The sequence below is a fragment of the Rousettus aegyptiacus genome, unplaced genomic scaffold (genome assembly GCF_014176215.1).
Source record: "Rousettus aegyptiacus isolate mRouAeg1 unplaced genomic scaffold, mRouAeg1.p scaffold_m13_p_5, whole genome shotgun sequence".
Classification (NCBI taxonomy): domain Eukaryota; kingdom Metazoa; phylum Chordata; class Mammalia; order Chiroptera; family Pteropodidae; genus Rousettus; species Rousettus aegyptiacus.
Window position 1 is genome coordinate 96,112,840 of NW_023416308.1, and position 14,224 is coordinate 96,127,063.

Genomic DNA, 14,224 nt, shown 5'->3' on the forward strand with positions numbered 1-14,224 from the left:
GATAGAAGCAGAAGAGTGTATCCCTTACTAGGAACAGGGCATTATAAGCTTAAAAATAAGAAGAGATTTGCTATAACAAGATAGTAAGAAACATTTAGCATACATAGGGACAAATTGAGATGACAATGACTGAAAAGGAGAGAATTCAAAGATCCAAATTCACAAAGGGGAACAGAGATAAGGCATGCACAGAAGAAAGTGGAAGGTGTACTTGAGGTGAAGGTGAAACAGTCAGATAGTCATGTGGATGTTAAATTAGCATTTATTTGCTTATATAGCCTAAAAACAACATAAAACTACTCCAGCAAGAACCTGAGGATAAATCTCACAGGCCATATAGTTGCTTCAGTCTTTATAACTGAAAGAGGCAAAAAAGTAGTCAGTTCATGGTCTCTGCCACAAAATGGTATTGAAGCTTGGTAGAAAAAGTCAGTGGATCAACAAGAATAAATGAGATTCTTTAGGGAGAGATTATGGAGTAAGAAGAACAAAGGACTGAAGCAGAAGCCTTAATGACATCAGGAAAAAGATCGCTATTTTATGAAATTTGAGGAGGAGCCTGAGAGAACAAGGATGATGAGCCGAGAGGAAATAGTTCCAAGGGAATTGTGTGCACGTAACTGTGTGAAATGTTATAAAGTGATTATTAAAGAGTGGAAATCAACAAATGGTAACCAGGAGGTCATTGATAAACTTGGGCAGAAAAAATTTAGTAGAAAATGGACGGGGCGGGGCGGGGGGGAACAGTTGGCAGGAGCTAAGAAGTGAACATATTTTGAAGAAAAAAAAATAAAATGGACTACTCTTTTCAGGAATCAGACAGTGAAAAGAAAAAAAGGAACCAGTTAAATTCAAAAGGTATCAATGTTGAGAAAAACTTATGCATATATTTTAGGCTGGAGAGAGCTGAAAATTTATTCAGGCATAAAAAATATAAATCAATGTCTAGTAGATAGTACCTAAGAAAATAACTTTGATTTAATTTCTGGCTTTTTTCTTATTTTTACTCTGACAGTGTTTGTTGAGTAACTTTATGATGTTACTATGATCAATACTTAGTGCTTAGGATACAAAGGTAAATATGGTACAATATTTACCCTCAATAACTTATGACCTGGAAGGTAGGAGAGACAAATAAGCTGAACTAAGGTTTTAAGTTCTGATTTGTGAAACCTAGACCTTAGGGACTGTCAGATGTGAAAGTCTTGATAAGAGTGTTAAATATAAAAAACCTTTACAGAAGACCTCTCTCCTTTACATTATATTTCTCTTTTTTAGCAGTCTGTTTGGGAATTAGTATCACAGGCCACCGGTGGTAAAAAAAACCACAAGATGCCTAAAAAATCCTTCTGAGCTTGGGAAAAGTTCTTGAGATTTCAGGGTTCTTGGTGATGAATTTGATCATATGCATGCTTCATTAGAAATTAAAGCATGTGCTTCCTTCCGTATTGAAACCAAAAGCAGAAGCACAATAGCATTCCCAAGGTGCGGTGACTAATACTTTGAGTAAGGCCTCAGTGTTCCCTTTTTAGATCAGGTGTTAATATACACTGACATGCTTGCTCACAGCACTGAAAATTAACACGAACACCACAGGCTAAATAAAGTGCCACTCTGAAAATGCAAATGCTTTAGGTAGAATGGGAAACATTTTATGGCTTACTTTAGAAATATTCTCAGTTCCTCTGAAGATAAAAATACAATGCTAAAATTCCCATTAAGACCTTTTAGGGGTACTTGTATTCTTCCTTCTACATCTTGTACTGAAGTGAAACCTTTAAATTGTGTTAAAATAAAAACATTTCCAGAGTTAACAAGTTAGAATTAATTCATGACCAAATAGTTTTTCAATGACAATCATTTTCATCCTTTGAAACAATGATATTTTTAATGAAGTTTCTTTTTAAAAACTATTTTCCTGGGTAGTTTAATTATAGAAGCAATGGTCTGGAAGGGATAGAAGTGGTACGTTAATTAAAACATTTGGATGCACAGGAGTTTCATTTTATCTTCTTAGAGCAGGAACTTTAACCAACCTATTTCTTTGGGGACTAACAGTAACCATTTCATAGACTCATTGAACCTGTAAATACCTTGGAGATTAACCTAGTAGGGATTATTCAAAGACCTCTGTAATTCTGGAAATATTTTCCTTAAAGTGAGTTTAAGTTAAAAAAAAAAGTAAAGAACTCTTAAGTTCAAACACAAGGAACTTTGATAATATAACTAGTTAAACTCTTTGATCACTGGCCCCCATATAATGCAGTGGTTAATAGCACAGAATATGGCAAAAAACTGATTTAGAATTTTCTTTGCACTACTTACTAGTTGTGTGATGTTAGACAAGTAAACACCTCAGTTTCATTTTCTGTAAAAAAGAACAACGATAGTAGCACCTGATTAGAGTTTTTGTGAACGTGTTTATAGAAAGTGTTTAGAACATTCCTTGGCACATAAAATATACTATGTACATTTAAGCTCTAATTATTATGAGAATTCTTGAATTGTCCATTACTAGGGGGTAGTTAATGTTTAAGTTTATAGATAAGAAAATTGAGGCTTACGGAAAGAAAATAACTTGTACAAAATGTCATTAATCAAGTAAATGGTGTAGCTAGGCATAGAACACAATGATTTTCACTTCAAAATATATATCCTACATGATATGACTTTAAATTTTTCTATATGTTATCCATTGAATGTATCACTTATGTTATCCATCAGATGCCACTTTAGTTAATATTCAAATTTTAAGTAAGATAGGATTGTAGTACCATTCTAAGTAGTTTATTTATATTTCTTATACCAAATTTCAAGTCGGACATGTTTTATTTCAGTACACTTTTTAAGGTAAGACAGGAGATATGTATATATATATATTTATATATATATTTATATATATATTTATATATATATTTATATTTATATATATATATAAATTTTTTACTACTGCAAATATTACCACAAACTTAGTGGCTTAACACAGCACAAATTTATTTCTCTTATGATTCCAGAGCCCAGAAGTCTGAAATCAGTTTCACTAGGTAAAGACAAGGTAGGCTGGAGGCCCTAGGGAAAATCTGTTTCCTTGCCTTTTCCAGCTTCTAGAAGTCATCTGCATTCCTGGGCTTATGTCTCCTTCTTCTGTCTTCGAAGTGTGTCACTCAGATCTTTGCTTTCATTGTCACATTATTTTCACTCTTTCTGACCTGTCTGCCTCTTTCTTATAATAACCCTTGTAATTACACTGGATCCACCTGGATAATCAAAGATAAACTCTTTCTCTCTCTCCCTACAGTACTTGGTCTTCCTAGGTGGTCTCCCATCCAAGTACTAACCAGGCCCAACCCTGCTTAGCTTCTGAGATTAGATTGGATTGAGCTTGTTCAGGGTAGCACAGCCATGGACAAAATAATCTTCTTTTATCACATCTGCAAAGTTCTTTTTACCATGTAAAATGACGTAGTTGTAGTTTCTGGGAATTAGTATATAGACATTTTCAGGGAGAGGCGCATTATTCAGCCTGCAATACCAGGTTTGGTTAAGAGACATTTATTTCATGTTATTTTGAAAACCTTCCAAATAACGTCACTTTAAAGAACGGAGAAAATTTGGATAAAATTCTTGACACTCTTTCATCTTTCACTCCCTCCACCCACATATTTGCTCACTAAGGCTACTATAAGATCTGATGTTTGTTAATTATCAATTTTATTGCCAGAAAGATTCCTACTTAGGCTACAGTAGTTGTCTAAATATAGCAAGGTATTCAAGACAACAAATGTTTGACTATAAATATTACAGGGTTAAAGGAAAATCATGATAATAACTTTAATTTAAAGAGAAGAATAAACATTCCTTTAAGTTTTTAACCAAATCAAATTCGAGCTACATTTTTCAAAGTGTTTTTCTGAAAAATGTGCTCAGAATGACCACTTATCCCCATTTCCATATGTAAGGTTTTTATTTTACAAAACAATAACAGAAAGAAATTTTGCTACAGCTCAGTTTTATATAATTAGATCTTTTGGATAAAGAAAATAAGTACATCAGGTTAAGTTCATAATCCATAGTTTTAGGTGTTATAATCACTGTACGGCCAGAGTTGAGAACCTAAGAGGACCATAAAGAGATCATCTTACACAGATGAACATAAACTAGTTAGGGCTATGTGGTCAATAAAGATAAGAGCTGAGCATGGGTATAAGATTTATCTCCATAAAAAATACTTTTGATATATATAAGGGGCCCATAAATATTATTGCCAGATCTTACTACATTAGCAAAGTTACCACTCCATCATCCCCTCTTAAAATTTAAAAGAAAGAATTTTAGGAAAATTTCTAAAAATGGAACTCTCAGTAAACTAGCATTTTCAGGTACTGGGCTAATTGACTTAATTAACTAGCATAATCAGTTCAGTTTCACCAATTTTCAAAGACTATTGAACTTAACATTTAATATTAAAATACTGATTGATTAATCAGACAAAAATATTTATCAGTATTGAGTTTTTGCAATGTGCTAAGCACTGTGGTAAATGTTTTAAATGCCAATATAAACAAGGTAATATTCCTGTGTTCTAAGACTTTTAGAGTTCATTTGAGAAGTCATATATGTAAACAAACAAATCTCAGGGTATACCATGATAACGATATGTACCATGGTGGAGAAACATACATAGTATGAGAACAATTAACCTCTAAATGGACAGGGAGATAGGGCTTCCTGGAGCTACTGCTTGAGATGAAACTTCAAGGGAGTCCATATCACAATCAATGGCATAGAACGACATGATTTTTCTAGGGAACTATTTTATACAGCAAGATAGATGAGTGATGGGCATGAGGCTGAGTAGCATTTAGTTGAGAATAATTCTTTCTGCTGTATTAGAGAATTTGACTTTCATTCTGAATTAAGTTAAAGCTGAAGAATAAAGCAATCATATCTGTGATTTGAAAAAATCAATCTGGTAGAATGTCAAGGCTGGTTTAGATGGCAGAGAGATGGCATACAGGGAAAACAACTAATAAAAGACTATTTCAGTAATCCAATTGACAGGTAAGAATATTGTCTAAAGAATATTGACAAAATAGAAATAGGGATGACTAGCAATGGCAAAATAAGTATATGGATGTAGATTCAGCAAAACATGAAAAGTAAAAGAGAGGAATCAGAGATTTACTTTAGATAGAAGAAAATATAGTCACTAAAATGGGGAATATAAAAAAATACAGATTTTGTAAAAAAGATAATAAATATTTTTTTGACTTGTTTAGTTGGTGAACCCATAGAATGTTCCAATAAAAATGTCATCTATATAATTGTATATATTGTCCCAAAGGTTAAAAGAAAAATCTATGCTATGTAAATATATGATATCCATAAAGAATTGAGGTCATAGGTATGAATAATTTTCTCCAGAGAAAGTGAGAAAAGTAAAATAGTATAGGATGAAGGCTGACAAAACACTGCCTTTTATTATAAATAAAAGAGATGCCACTAAAAGTTCTAAAGTCTCATAAAATAGGAATAAACAGGGGAATATTTTTAGGATATGAGGCAAACATTGTGGCAACTGTTACTCTCATTTTCTAACCCCAAAGTAGCAAATCCAATTGCCTATGGGAGCCAGACAGGTAATCTAATGAGTAGAGAAGCTTGAGTGTAAGATAATGACGAGAGAATGTTATAGACCAGAAACTACCTTGTACACAGGTAGGAATTGTTATCTAGGTCCTACCTACTATTGCCCTCTGAAAATTTGGGTCAATGTTGCCAGACATTTGGCTTTTTCAAGAAAAACTGAAACTATATTTTTATATGAAATCTGGCAATTTTAAAATGTTCAAAACACAAAACACATCTATGGGACTTTTTCAGCATACGGGCTGCCAGTTTGCAACATCTGCCATCCATGACAGAAACAATTCTGGGCCAGTATGACATCCAATTGGACCCACTATTGTGATCTTCTATTTCCACATTCATGAGCAGGTTCTTCTTATAAGTGCCTGGAGAAATAATTTTGATAATCGGTGCTGCTCTATCTAAAAATTGATAATTGGAACAATTAAGTAGTAGCTCATGAAAACAGAGATATTCTAATCAATGCCTAAGAATGTTTTGCAACCTTTGCTAGTTACCACTACACAAGACCTTGACATCTATAAACACACTGATTATATACTTTAGCATTCAAACATGGGTACATTTGAGGTGAAAAGGAGTGCTTTCAGGAGGTGTAAAATGAGATGCTTGATCACCCTAAATATAAATGTATATTACCAGTGGTGAGCTATATATATTTTATTTAGACCCTGTGAAATCAGGTTCTTAAGTGGGACTCATTTTCTCAAAATTACTTAATCTTTCATATTTATCTTGAGGGTAGACCATGAGCATTTAAGTATTTTTAAGTCTCACTCGTTAGTCATGTAATTTATTTGAAGCAAGAGCAGTTTTACTGTGTATCAATTAGTGGCTTCTTTTGTTTAGGAATATACTATCTAAGTAACCTTAGAATAGGAAAAAATAATTAGGTTGTGTCTCTTCACAGGTGGTGTATGTAATTTTTTCATTTACATAATGTCTATATTTGTATAGATATTCATGCTTATTTTAGATAAAAAGGATATGCAATTTTCATTTCTTGTGCTGGGGAAATCATTATTATTTAATCATCAAGCATTGCTTTTTTTTTTTTTTTTGTATATCAAAGGCCATTCAATTAGTAAAACCAATTTTCTCTGGCTTTACGTCAAGCTCTCCTATCTGGCTTTGGGTTCCAAAGCAGATGACAAGCACACAAAACATAAACAAACAAACAAACAAACGAATAAATAAATAAATAAATAAAATCTTTCCCTTTTTTTAGAGGATGAAATAGAATGATTTTCAATACATTGACAATAAGTTTTTTGTGTACCTTTATTACTAAAATGACTTTTTTATGCAAGCACGTTTTTATATCACACAGTGGAGATGCAAAAAAGGCATCTACTCACATGGGTGTTGTTGGTTATTCTCTGCTAAATTATCTTAGAAGGGCTTTGGGGGGAAGAAGACTAGCCGTAATAATCCCACATGGGCTCCAAGGAATTTAAAGCCAAAATTATTTCTGAGCTGATTATGAGGAAAACTCCTTTTAGGATGCTTTATTTGAAAGGGTGAGCCAGCAATAAGGAAAGAAAATTTACTTGGGACAGAAGTAAAAGTAAATAAATAAGTAAAAAGAGTTCTTATCACCATGTCATTATGCAAGCATGAGTCATAGAAGTCATCAAATAAGGATGTTTTAAATGCCTGTGCGGGGCATTTTTTGAAGTCTCATAAATATTTACATATTTGACAAGTGAGGGTGGAGTATTTCCAATCTAGCTTTTGGTGTAAAATGTATTAATGACCTTTTAGAGCAGAAAATGGCCTTTGAGATTTTTCAAGTTCCTTCCTTTCTTTCTACTTTTTAGAGGAGTTTGATCAAAGCAGACTAGTTTGAAGAAGAGTTGGAATTCAAATCCCAGGCTCCTAATTCTAAGCCCAGTGTATTTTCAACTACATATTTTTATGTTCCAACCATTCTTTATAATATAAACATTTGAATATCCAGGAGACCAGGGGAAGAATATTTAAATGTTTAAATTGGCCTGCACATCACAAAGAAGTTTATTAATTTTAACATAGCTCCCGATAAAATTCATAGTTTTAAATTGCCATTAAAACGTACACATAAAAATATGTATAGACACACTGGTATTGTTTATCCTCAGCATATACTCTAAACTGCAGTCATTATTTAGGGACTTCTTGAAGTTTGTTTCTATTTTTAGTAATACCTGGAGGGATATTTAACCTTGTACTTGCCTTAGTAAGAGGTTCCTGGGAACAAATATCTTTTTAGAAGTCTTAAATTCAAAATACTCTCTCCTATGAAAATACTGCATCTTAACCAAAGATTGCTTTATTTGGTCATCGAATTCTCTCCCGAATTATTCAGAAGTTCTGAACTTTAATGTAAAAAACCGGCAGTTGCAATGATTATCACACAACAGTTTGCATTTAGTCACAAAGGTTTTTTTAAAACGTATGACTGAGATTAGCATATACTTAAATACTTGCAAGGGGTTGTGACTTTCTAAAATGCTAAGTCACTTCTAAACTCTTTGGACTTCTTAAGGAGGAACCAAATAATTATTTTTCTGGGATATAAATTCGGTCTGTGCTTTCTATAAAAACTCACTTATTTAAAGGAGAATATTACATGCTTATAGCTCTACTCCTGGAACTAGAAATGTATTCTTTAATTAAATTAATAAAATAATTATTAATAATGAATGTAAATTTAAAACATAAATATGAACTCATCATAAATAATACAAAATTTTATGAAGAAAACAGTGATTAAATAATAATGATTTCCCCAGCACAAGAAATGAAAATTGCATATCCTTTTTATCTAAAATAAGCGTGAATATCTATACAAATATAGACATTATGTAATGAACTTGAAAAACTTTCAACTTGTTTGGTTTTGGATATCTCTGTTTTGGCCTGGTTTGGATTCATTACTCAGACTCCAGAATCGTCTTTCCTGTTCCATGCTTTCAAAGGGAGGCTGTGATAGTTTATAAGGCGGTCCCCATAAATCCTACCTTCCCATGTTCAAATCCTTGCGTAATCCTTCCTCTTGAGTGTGTGCAGGATATTACTTGCTTCTAACCAATAGAATATGACAAAGGCGAAAGACGCATATGATTATGTGTATGTAAGGTTATAATGCCCATCTTGCAGAGACATATTTTTGTTTTTTGCTAGCTTTGAAGAAGCAAGCTGCCACACTCTGAGCAGCTGAATGGAGGGGGTCACATGGCAAAGGCCTTCAGCTGACATCCAGCAGGAATCTTGAAGGAGTTTATCCAACAGCCTGCAAGGAACTGAATTCTGCTAACAACCATGTGAGCTTGGAAGAACTTTCTCATTTGAGCCTCAAATGAGACGATGACCCTGGCTGATTCTGTGACCACAGCTTTGTGAGACCTCGAAGCAGGAGATCCAAATAAGCTGTACCTAAACTCCTGACCCATAGAAAAGGTATTATAAATATATTACTTTAAACTGGTAAGTTTGTGGTAATATTGCTACTCAGCAATAGATTCCTAAAATAGAAGCCTATGCTAGAATGTTTGTTCCATATATCAGAGTTCATTTGTTTAGTCATTTATTTCACAAATATTTATAAGCCTCTATGATACATAAGGCTGCAAGACGTCCTGGTCTAAAAGATGAGAGAAATGCTATAAGTACCGTAACCAAAGTTTGGATATGTCCAGTAGAAACACAAAGAAAGAAATGGTCTGTTCAGTTTGTCTAATTCAGTAAGAAAGAATAATTATAGGCTGTGATTAATGCTAATAATAATCAAATCTAATAATTATAGGCTTTGATAAATATTATAAAGCACATACATAGGACATGATGGTAAATAATAATAATACTTAATAATCATTGAGTATTTATAATATGTCAAGTGCTTTTTTCAAAAAGTTTATTAAGCTGTACTTTGTTTTCACAATTCAGCAGTCCCCAACCTTTTTGGCACCAGGGACCGTTGCTCCTATGAGAATTTAATGCCTGATGATCTATGGTGGAGTTGAGGCCATGATGCTAGCAGTGGGAAAGGCTGCAAATACAGATGAAGCTTCACTCACCCCCTGCTGTGTGGCCCAGTTCCTAAGAAGCCATGGACTGCTACTGACCAGTCTGCAGCATAGGGATTGGGAACACCTGATATAAGTGAATTTCTAAGCATTTTAAGTAAATCAATACTTTTTAAAAATAATATTTCTATTAGCATATCATTATAGAGATAAAGAAATTAAGGAGCTGACAGACTAAGTAGCTTGTCCTAGATTTCCTAGTAAGTCAGTGCCAGACCTGAGACTTAAACTTTGGTTGTCTTGCTCCAGAATTTATGTTCTTAATCAGGGGCACCTATTTGAGGTGGGGTGGTCAGGAATTCCTCTGAGATGACTTTTAGTTAGTATGCAATGGATGAGAAGTATCCAAAGATGCAAATAGCCAAAGAAAGAATAATTCTAGAAGAAAAGGAAAAAGTCATTAAGAGAGAAAAGGCTGACATATTCTAAGAGCCAACGGAAGGCCAGTGCCACCAGACTTCATTGAGTATTGATAATATTGAAGCAGAATGTAAAGGTTGATTTATGCAAAAAATTTTACTTTATTCTAAGTGAAATAATGAGGTATCTTACTCAGAGAAGTGCATTGGCTGCTGTGCAGAGAATGGTTTGGAAGGGATAGACATAGACATGAAGAGACCAATGAATAGGCAACTGTAGTAATCCGAGTGAGAGACAATGACGGCCTGGGTCAGGGTAGAGACAACGAACAGAGAGATAGAGAGGCTAAAGGTCTTTTCTAAAGGAAGAATGATGGGATTTGCTTAAGCAGCTAGGGATAAGAAAAAGGGCGGAGTTTAAAATGAACAACACCTCTCTGGTTTTAGTCCTGGATGAATAATGGTGCCCCAATAATTTATTGAGTATCCATTATGTGCTGTCAAGCCCTGTGCTAGGCCCTGTGCATATTGTGGTGGTAAATACACCCTCCTGTTCGATAGGCTTCCTCTACTGAAAGAGACAGAGACAGAGACAGAGAGAAACAATGGACCATAACATAGCATTATAAAACGTAGAAGCATCTCAGTGCCATGGAAACATGGAAAAGTGAGTAATTCATTCTGCGTGGTTTACCAGAGGAAATGTGGGCTAAATGTCAAGAAAAGCTTTCACAGAGAAGAAGGTATCTGAGCTAGACCTTTGAGATTATTAAAGAGAGGGAGGGAGTGAGGGAGAGAGGGAGACAAAGTATCTAACGAGGGCACCAAGGATTTCTCTAAATAACTTCACTTGTTTGTTTATACTCTTCATTTCACAAAGAATATAAAGTAGTTCACAGAAGTAAAAAAACAGTATGAAATGTTTTGAGAATAAATAATGGTCTAGTGTGGCCAAAAATTTGAAAGGCTGATGGGAAGTCAAAGTGTGAGGAAACTACTTCAGGATGTGTTCATGAACGTTTACATGCCATGCTGGGAAGTAAACTCTTCTCCTACTAAAATTTCATGCAGATCAACAGAACATATTGTTAAGTACAAATGCATTAATTGGATTTAAAAAACTAATAAAAATCCCAGAACAAAAATGGAAGCAACGTACTATATCTTTTTTTACTACTCTGCAAAAGATCAAATTGTATATGTATTTATTCATTCAATAAATATTTAACCATATATTGTATCTTATTAGTCATAAGAAGATAAACATGATTATTTTACTTAGGGTACCAATAATCTAGTAGAAAAGATAATTATGAAACTGATTAATTCAACAAAGTAATTAATTTGATTTCTGGAAAGTGCTAGAAAGGAAAAATTCGGGTTGCTATGACAACATTTAAAACAGGGGACTTAACCTAGTCAGGGAGGTCAAGGAAATAATAATTAAGGTAACTAGGTCAAATTATGATAAATGTTCTATTTTATGAGGAAATGTCCATTTTATAAGGAAATGCTCATTTTATAAGGAAAAGGTAAACAGCATTTGAATATGTCTGTTTATCCAACATATCAAAGTACTACTTAGATATGAAGCATTATGAGAAAAACAGAAACAAATAATGTAGCACTTCTATAAATTCATTTTACATTTAATAGTTTACAAGCCATATTTTAAAATCAAACCTTAGTTTAACTACTTCACACAACAAGAATCTATAAATAGATACCTTTAAGCATATCATACATGAATGATATTACCTGGGCACTCCTAACAGAAAAAAGAGATGTTAAGGAACTAGAAGGCAGGTAGTAAAAACAGAGACCTCTCTGGCTTATGAAGGCAAAAGCAATTTTATTATCAGTCAATTGAACCACAAGAACTAATTTAAGGATTCCCTTGCCCAGCTCAATAGGCTCAATTTTGAACATAGCAAAAATGATTAAAATAACTGCAAGAACAATAGCAACAACTTCTCTCATTATAAAATTTGTTTGTCTTCTCCAAGTTTTACGTCTGTACTATCCCTAGTACAACCAGAAATAATAGGACTAAAGGCCTGGCACTAAGATATGTCTCTGCTCATTCAGAGACATTTGTCTTCAGACAACTGAGATTCTGATACTCTGTCCTTGGAGACCCTGCATCTTGTGGCCACCAGCATAAACCCCAAAGTACTGAGGAATTCAGGTTTTAATTGACATTGAATCATTTCATATAAAAGCTGTAATTGGATTTTCTCCCATGTCCAGTAATAACAGAACAATATGTATTATATATACCAACTATTAAAAAACAGGTAAGGCTAGATATTCTTTTTTATTTTATTTTATTTTATTTTATTTTTTTATTAAGTTTATTGGGGTAACATTGGTTAATGCAATTATATAATCTTCAGGTTTACATTATACTTTGACATCTGTATATTCTATTGTGTGTTTACCACCCAAAGTCCAGTTTCCTTCAGCTACCATGTATTTGATTCTCTTTACTTACTTCACCCTCCCCATAACCCCCTGTATTTGACCCCCTTTACCATGTCTCCCTCTCCCCTCCTCCCCTGCCCCCTACTCTCTGGTAACCACTAGTCTATAGTCCATGTCCATGAGTCTCTGTTTGTCCTATTCCTTTGTTGGAATATCATGTGATTGTCAACTTTTTCTGTCTGGCTTATTTCGTTTAGCATGATTATCTCAAGGTCCATCCATGTTGTTGCAAATGACAGTATTTCATCTTTTCTTATGGCTGAGTAATATTCCATTGTATATATGTACCACAGCTTCTTTAGCCAGTCATCTATCGTAGGACGCTTTGATTGCTTCCATGTCCTGGCCACTATGAATAATGCCGCTATGAACATCAGTGTGCAACTATCTTTTCGGATATGGATTTTCAAGTCTTTGGGGTAAATATCCAGTAGAGGGATTGCTGGATCATATGGTATAGATTAATTCTTAGCTTTTTGAGGAAACTCCATACTGTTTTCCCTAGTGGCCGTACCAATTTGCAGTCCCACTAGCAGTGTATGAGGGTTCCTTTTTCTCCACATTCTCTCTAGCATTTGTTATTACTTGTCCTGTTGGTTATAGTTATTCTAACAGATGTGAGATGGTATCTCGTTGTGGTTTTGATTTACATTTCCCTAATAGCTAGCAATGTTGAGCATATTTTCAAATATTTGTTGGCCATTTGTATGTCCTCTAGGGAGAAGTGTCTGTTCAGGTCCTCTGACCATTTCTTTTTATTGGATTGTTTGGTTATTTTGTTGTTATTGAGTCATATGAGCTCTTTGTATATTTTAGATATTAGGCCCTTATTGGTGGCATTATTTGCAAATATATTTTCCCATTTGGATGGCTATCTCTTTACCTTGTTGACAATTTCTTTTGCTGAGCAGCAGCTTTTTAGTTTGATGTAGTCTCATTCATTTATTTTAGCTTTTACTTCCCTTACTTTTGAGGTCAAATTCACAAAATCCTCTTTAAGTCCAAGGTCCTTGAGTTTAGTTCCTGTTTTCTTCTATGCTTTTTATTATTTCAGGTCTTATATTCAGGTCATTTATCCATTTTGAGTTAATTTTAGTGTGTAGTGATACACAACAATCTAGTTTCATTCTTTTGCAGGCGGCTTTCCAGTTTTCCCAGCACCATTTATTGAAGAGGCTTTCCTTTCTCCACTGTACGTTTTTGGCTTTTTTGTTAAAAGTTATTTGCCCATATAAATGTGGGTTTACTTTGACTTTCAATTCTGTTCCACTGGTCTGTGTGTCTGTATTGCTGCCAATACCATGCTGTTTTGATTACTGTCGCTTTGTAGTATAATTTGAAGTCAGGCAGAGTGACGATGCCTCCAGCATTGTTCTTTTTTCTCAGGATGGCTTTGGCAATTTGAGGTCTTTTGTGCTTCCATACAAATCTGATGATTTTTTTGTTCTATTTCTTTAAGAAAAGTCGATGGGATTTTGATGGAGATTGTATTAAATCTGTATGACACTTTAGGCAATATGGTCATTTTAACTATATTGATTCTTCCAATCCAAGAAAACAGCATATCTTTCCATTTCTTTGTATCGTCTTCAATTTCTTTGAATAGAGTATTGTAGTTTTCATCATATGGGTCCTTCAAATGTTTCATTAGATTTATTCCTAGGT

General features: G+C 33.9%; 1 long non-coding RNA gene across 1 annotated transcript in view; it reads left to right on the plus strand.

Moving 5' to 3' along the window:
- LOC118602771 overlaps positions 1 to 14,224 on the plus strand; it is a 594,064-nt gene that overhangs the window by 65,058 nt on the left and 514,782 nt on the right. The window contains exon 2 of the long non-coding RNA XR_004950748.1: positions 8,815 to 9,090. This is a non-coding gene — a long non-coding RNA (uncharacterized LOC118602771). The remainder of the gene's footprint in view (positions 1 to 8,814; positions 9,091 to 14,224) is intronic.